The following is a 7419-nucleotide window of genomic DNA, read 5'->3' as shown; positions in this document are numbered from 1 at the left end:
CAAAATTCACATCTGAACCAAAAGCCATTGTTGGTATATTAGCATGACGTATGAATTCATTTTTCCCTGATTCGAATCATTGTTTTTTTCAAGATATCCTGACAAAGTGCCCAGCTCTCTCGGAGATCGATCAGATTAAAAACGTTAAGATGCTGATTCCGTAAAAAACAGCTCTTGAAACATCAGCAATTTGGAAACATCTGCATTCCTCGGAGAGGTGTATGTAAACCCCGTACATCAGGAATCGTAGCTGTGCACAAATGTATATATATTTGAGTGAACTATGGGGCGGTGGGGTAGCATAGTTGTTAAAGTGTCATTCCAATGACCCGGGTTCGATTCCCTACATGTGTCCCCCTCTGTGATATTGCGGGAAAATTGCTAAAAGCGGCATAAAAAACATACTCACTCACTCGCGCACTCATTGAACGTTTATAATTCCACGAGCTTGCATTACGACAATACAAAATTACGGTCTGTAAGAGGTCAATCAGAAACATACTTATCTGCCCTTGACTTGCATGCACTGAACCTTAGAATTTCGGGCGCAGAAAGGACGTAGTTATATATGTTGGCCGGTGGAGAGCGGCACCAGCTGCTTATTACACAGTTCGGGTCTAGTGCAGATAAGGTTGTTCATTCAAGTATTGTTATCGTTCACGAACCTTTTACTTGATGGCTTCAAATCTTGAATATTTAGCCTTTTAACTAATGTACAGAAGTCTCGTGTCACATGAAACGTGGCCAAGACCAAGACCCGCTATGACGTGATATCTCGCCATCAGACATTATTATATTACTGAAGGGCATGATATCTTTTTTCTTATCGGTTTGGCATTAAACAGATGGTGTTAGTTTGGAGGGAAGAATGGTATTGTTTCATGCTTTATATATACCAGTTTGTTTGTGTGATTTTGTAGATGTGATAACCTGTTTAAATATAGCTGTACCATAGATCATATGTAAATACATGTATAGAAGTACCATAGATTATATGTAAATATAGCTGTACCATAGATTATATGTAAATATAGCTGTACCATAGATTATATGTAAATATAGAAGTACCATAGATTATATGTAAATATAGCTGTACTATAGATTATATGTAAATATAGCTGTACTGTAGATTATATGTAAAAATAACTGTACTATAGATTATATGTAAATATAGCTGTACTGTAGATTATATGTAAAAATAACTGTACCATAGATTATATGTAAATATAGAAGTACCATAGATTATATGTAAATATAGCTGTACCATAGATTATATGTAAATATAGCTGTACCATAGATTATATGTAAATATAGCTGTACCATAGATTATATGTAAATATAGCTGTACCATAGATTATATGTAAATATAGCTGTACTATAGATTATATGTTAATATAGCTGTACTATAGATTATATGTAAATATAGCTGTACCATAGATTATATGTAAATATAGCTGTACTATAGATTATATGTAAATATAGCTGTACCATAGATTATATGTAAATATAGCTGTACTATAGATTATATGTAAATATAGCTGTACTATAGATTATATGTAAATATAGCTGTACTATAGATTATATGTAAATATAGAAGTACCATAGATTACATGTAAATATAGAAGTACCATAGATTATATGTAAATATAGAAGTACCATAGATTATATGTAAATATAGCTGTACTATAGATTATATGTAAATATAGCTGTACTATAGATTATATGTAAATATAGCTGTACTATAGATTATATGTAAATATAGCTGTACTATAGATTATATGTAAATATAGCTGTACTATAGATTATATGTAAATATAGAAGTACCATAGGTTATATGTAAATATAGCTGTACCATAGATTATATGTAAATATTCAACTGTATGTGTTTGACTGTCTGGCGAACTCACAGCTTAAAACAAAAGGAAAACCAGCAACAAAAATTACGCACTCGAAAAAATAGTTCAGTACCCAGCTTTCCACTCCTACTCAATTAATTTATTGTTCATGTATTTTTCTTATCTTAAAATAGTATCGATGTTCCGAGTGAGTATGGTTTTACGTCCCCTCTAGCAATATTCGGGCAATATCACGGCGGGGGACACCAGAAATAGGCATCACACACTAATTAATTGTACCCATGTGGGGAATCAAACCCGGGTCTTCGGCGTGACGAGCGAACGCTTTAACCACTAGGCTAACTCAGCGCCCCCTATGTTTCGATGATGGAGACACAAACGTCTTACTCTTCCATAGATGGAGACCATTTTGATCACATGTATGGTTTAGTTAATGTGTGCGTGTCCTCCTCTTCTGATCCTATCTGACAGTCCCTGTGGAAGTTTAAAGATGCACAACACAACTTGGGCGTGTCCTCAGTGGGAACAGTGATACTGACAAAGTATTTATAAGGCTACTTTACAATATAAAGGTATTCCATTATTTGAGCAACTTACAATCCCCTATCTTGAAAACGTGCCACTCACTAAATAAGTCTTAATGTATGGTAACAAACCATTAATTTGAACATGTTGTTCGTGCAGTTTGTAAGCAGGTCTCAACACCCAAAGAAACAGAAACTAAAATATCAAATGATCAAAGTTTTCATTGTCACGGCAAACAGGACAAACAAATATTTATAATAAAGGTTTGTGAATAATAATGTTTGTAAAAAGGTTTTACTCACCATGCTGAGATCTAAACATAATACATTCTTCACAATACATTTCCCCATATTTAATCCATAAACATTTCATGCTACAGTGTGGCAAACAAACAGCCGTTGTGTTATTGTGGTTTTTATCTTTAAACCTTTCCAGTTGCATGCTCGTCCTTATGGGGAAGTAGTCACCAAAAGGCCGGGGTCACAAGAGACTAATTACTATGTTATTCATTCACAAAACAGAATGATCTACACATCTGCCGACAAAGAAAACGTTAGGCAAAAACAGGTTAATGACATAATGAGCAACTGACGACGTTAAGTTATGTTTTCATGAAATCCGTCTCGCAGGTGTGTTGTTTGATCTGGATTGAGAGTGGGATTTTCTCGAAAAGCAAAGAGTAAACAATTAACGCTTCACCGAGATCAGATACTTTATCACCTAGCCCACATGAGCGTATACATTGACTTACGCCACAGTCTATCTTTTATTACAATATTCAAATGCAAATACACTCGCAAACTGTCACGATGCATATGTTTCATCATGAAAGAGACTTTCTGAGTTTCAATGTCAATACACCTTTCTTTCTGTAAGGTCGCAGTGTTCAAGTATGTCAATGCGCTCTCTTACCGTTATAGTCCTTTTGGCTCAAAAGCGGACCGATGAATTGCAATCTAACTCTAAATTATCAAGTCTGGACCAGACAATCCAGTGATCAACAGCATGAGCATCGATCTGCGCAATTGGGAACCGATGACATGTGTCAACCAAGTCAGCAAGCCTGACCACCCGATCCCGTTAGTCGCCTCTTACAACAAGCATGGGTTACTGAAGATCAATATGCTATCTCTTACCTTCACGGGCCATATATATATATATAAATATATGTATGTGTGTGTGTGTGTGTGTGTGTGTGTGTGTGAGAGAGAGAGAGAGTGAGTGTGTGTGTGTGTGTGTGTGTGTGTGTGTGTGTGTGTGTGTGTGTGTGTGTGTGTGTGTGTGTGTGCGTGTACTAAGCAGCAAAAGAAACGTCAGTTTGGAATTTTCCTCAGCAAAGACATTCCTTCCCAAACTCAGAATGGAACCCAGGAAATGGTCTCAAAAACGCAACCTGATCTCGGAAATGGTACGGTGTTCTCCATTTTTTTCATGCAACTCATGCTGCACGTATAGATATACAGAAATACAGAGAGACAGAGAGACAGACAGACAGATAGACAGATAGACAAATAGATAGATAAATAGATAGATGAGGATGTTATATATATATATATATAGTATATGGGTATCTTCACATCACGACAGATGTGTTGCCCATATACCCCAGCGGTTTGTCTACTGTACACAAGTATGCACGGTACGCCGGGTGACATATTGCTGACGCTGGATTTTAACATTATTCATCAACATTCGTTACTTGTAAAATACATATCATGTTACTGGGTCACAGCCAAGCATGCATATTGTACATTTTCCGACTGAACAGAAAATAAACTGCTAACATTGTAAATTGTATGGAAGCGTATTAGTGTCACAGTCTAAACGAATTATCTTCTACGTAGATGGAGGTATCTTCCACGTAAATGTAAGTATCTTCTACGTAAATGAAGATATCTTAAACGTACCTGTAAGTATCTTTTTCTGTGTAAATGAAGGTATCTTCCACGTAAATGTAAGTATCTTCTTCTACGTAAATGAAGGTATTTTCCACGTACCTGTAAGTATCTCCTTCTATGTAAATGAAGGTATTTTCCACGTAAATGTAAGTATCTTCTTCTACGTAAATGAAGATATCTTAAACGTACCTGTAAGTATCTTTTTCTGTGTAAATGAAGGTATCTTCCACGTAAATGTAAGTATCTTCTTCTACGTAAATGAAGGTATTTTCCACGTAAATGTAAGTGTCTTCTTCCACGTAAATGAAGTATATCTTAAACGTAAATGAAGTAAGTATCCTGTGTAAATAAGTATCTTCCACGTAAATGTAAGTATCTCCTTCTACGTAAATGAAGGTATTTTCCACGTACCGGTAAGTATCTTCTTCTACGTAAATGAAGATATCATAAACGTACCTGTAAGTATCTTTTTCTGTGTAAATGAAGGTATCTTCCACGTAAATGTAAGTATCTTCTTCTACGTAAATGAAGGTATATTCAACGTACCGGTAAGTATCTTCTTCTACGTAAATGAAGGTATTTTCCACGTACCTGTAAGCATCTCCTTCTACGTAAATGAAGGTATTTTCCACGTACCTGTAAGTATCTTCTTCTATGTAATTGAAGGTATCTTCCACGTAAATGTAAGTATCTTCTTCTACGTAAATGAAGATATCTTAAACGTACCTGTAAGTATCTTTTTCTGTGTAAATGAAGGTATCTTCCACGTAAATGTAAGCATCTTCTTCTACGTAAATGAAAGTGTCTTCTTCCACGTAAATGTAAGTATCTTCTTCTACGTAAATGAAGGTATCTCAACGCACCTGTAAGCATCTCCTTCTACGTAAATGAAGGTATTTTCCACGTACCTGTAGGTATCTTCTTCTACGTAAATGAAGGTATCTTCCACGTAAATGTAAGTATCTTCTACGTAAATGAAAGTGTCTTCTTCCACGTAAATGTAAGTATCTTCTTCTACGTAAATGAAGGTATCTTAAACGTACCTGTAAGTATCTCCTTCTACGTAAATGAAGGTATCTTAAACGTACCTGTAAGTATCTTCGTCTACGTAAATGTAAGTATTAGCTTCTCAGATTAACGTATCTTCTTCGTAGAGGTAAGTAACGCAGATGACAAATGTAGTTCAGACTGTGGCACTAATACGATTACATAGAAATGTCTAACACATTCCTAAACTGTAGTTGGCAGGGCATGGCCATTGGGGGAACTAGGAAATCGAATCAGTATGGCGTTTTAAATATGATTTACATTAAAAGAAATACATAAATATATTTTACATACAAAAGTCTGAGCTTTTAATGTCAACAGTTATCGTCATATGATGAACGCTATTTCATTAACTGACACAGGTGGAAAATACTGGACTACAAGTAGCAGGAGGCAGGTGACATGATATCGGTAAGAAGCACAGGCCCTTGTGTCTTTGCAAGGATTAAAGATTTTTACAAAATATATAAAAATTTGAGATGACCCCCAACTCGAAATGTTTCACAGATACAATACATTATGATTATTGTACTGTGAAGCCTTTTTGAGTCGGGGGTCATCTCAAAAACAATTTAAAAATCCTCACAAAGACACGAGGGCCTGTGGGGAGAAGGCCATAGGGTGTTCCTCAAGGCAGGGAGTGCTAGTGTTTGTGCTTTGTTGCCGTGGCACTCAGCAATATCCCAGCTGTATGACTGTGGTCCGTAAACAGTCGTGTGATTAACAATCCGGTGACTGGCATTATAAACATCACTACAACTGGGACTCGATGGAAAGCATCAACCCTGTCAGCGAGTATGAGAACCTGCTAAGGTAAGTGAGTCAGTATGTTTAGTTTTACGTCGCACTCAGCAATATTCCAGCTATATGGCGGCGGTCTGTAAATAATCGAGTCTGGACCAGACAATCCAGTGATCAACAGCATGATCATGGATCTACGCAATTGGGAACCGATGACATGTGTCAACCAAGTCATCGAGCCTGACCACCCGATCCCGTTAGTCGCCTCTTACAACAAGCATGAGTTACTGAAGACCAATTCTAAACCGGATCTTCACGGGTCGATCCAGTAAGACGCCTCTTACGACAAACTTAGTGTGATAACAAAAACCTCAATTTTCACAACGGTACACTCGACGAACACATTCTGCTCATGTTGCAATGCCTTGAAAATATAACACATTTGGTATATTGTATATAAAATCGATAGTCTGCAAGAGTGCAGTAACACTCTAGATAAGAATTACTTTCAGTCTAGGTGATTGACACTGTAGTAAATATACAATTTAAGACATGCGTTAACAGTAGGAAAACACTTGGCCTTTCTTGTCAAACAATATGCTTATCAAGTCACATGAAATGAACAAGGGGTCATTTCAACCATTGGGTTCCTAAATATACATCTTGTCATGTAACCCCATCTTTTCAGTTGTCTGCCATGTGTGCACTGGAGTGTGTTTATATATCACATGCTATGTATCACATGCTATGTAGAGCAGACATCACTTTCAACATCAGTCACCTGTATCTATTATTCAGTGGTTTCCTGTTGAGTACATCTAATGCATTTATCATTGGTTTAATTTTAAATAGCACGTGTTATGCATTACTCAGTGGTTTAATGTTGATATCACATGTTAACTATTAAGCAGCTGATGATGATGATGTAAAAAATCATGTCTGTCCTCTGTCTGCTTGATATTGATAACTATTACCCTGAGGGTTTGTGTTGAATATCACATGCTATGTGTTACTCATTGGTTAAATACTGACTACTACATGCTATCCATTACTCATTGGTTTAATACTGACAATCAATCACATGCCTCTTATATTATTCATTGCTTTAATACTAAATATTACGTGCTATGTGTTACTCTTTGGTTTAATACTGAATATCACATGATATGTATTACTCTTTGGTTTAATACTGAATATTACATGCTATGTATTACTCATTGGTTTAATACTGAATATCACAGGATATGTATTACTCATTGGTTTAATACTGAATATCACAGGATATGTATTACTCATTGGTTTAATACTGAATATCACATGCTATGTATTACTCATTGGTTTAATACTGAATA

The sequence above is a fragment of the Haliotis rubra genome, unplaced genomic scaffold, assembly GCF_003918875.1.
Source record: "Haliotis rubra isolate DU_JTF1 unplaced genomic scaffold, ASM391887v1 Scf69, whole genome shotgun sequence".
Lineage (NCBI taxonomy): Eukaryota > Metazoa > Mollusca > Gastropoda > Lepetellida > Haliotidae > Haliotis > Haliotis rubra.
Note: the sequence above shows the minus strand (reverse complement) of the source record.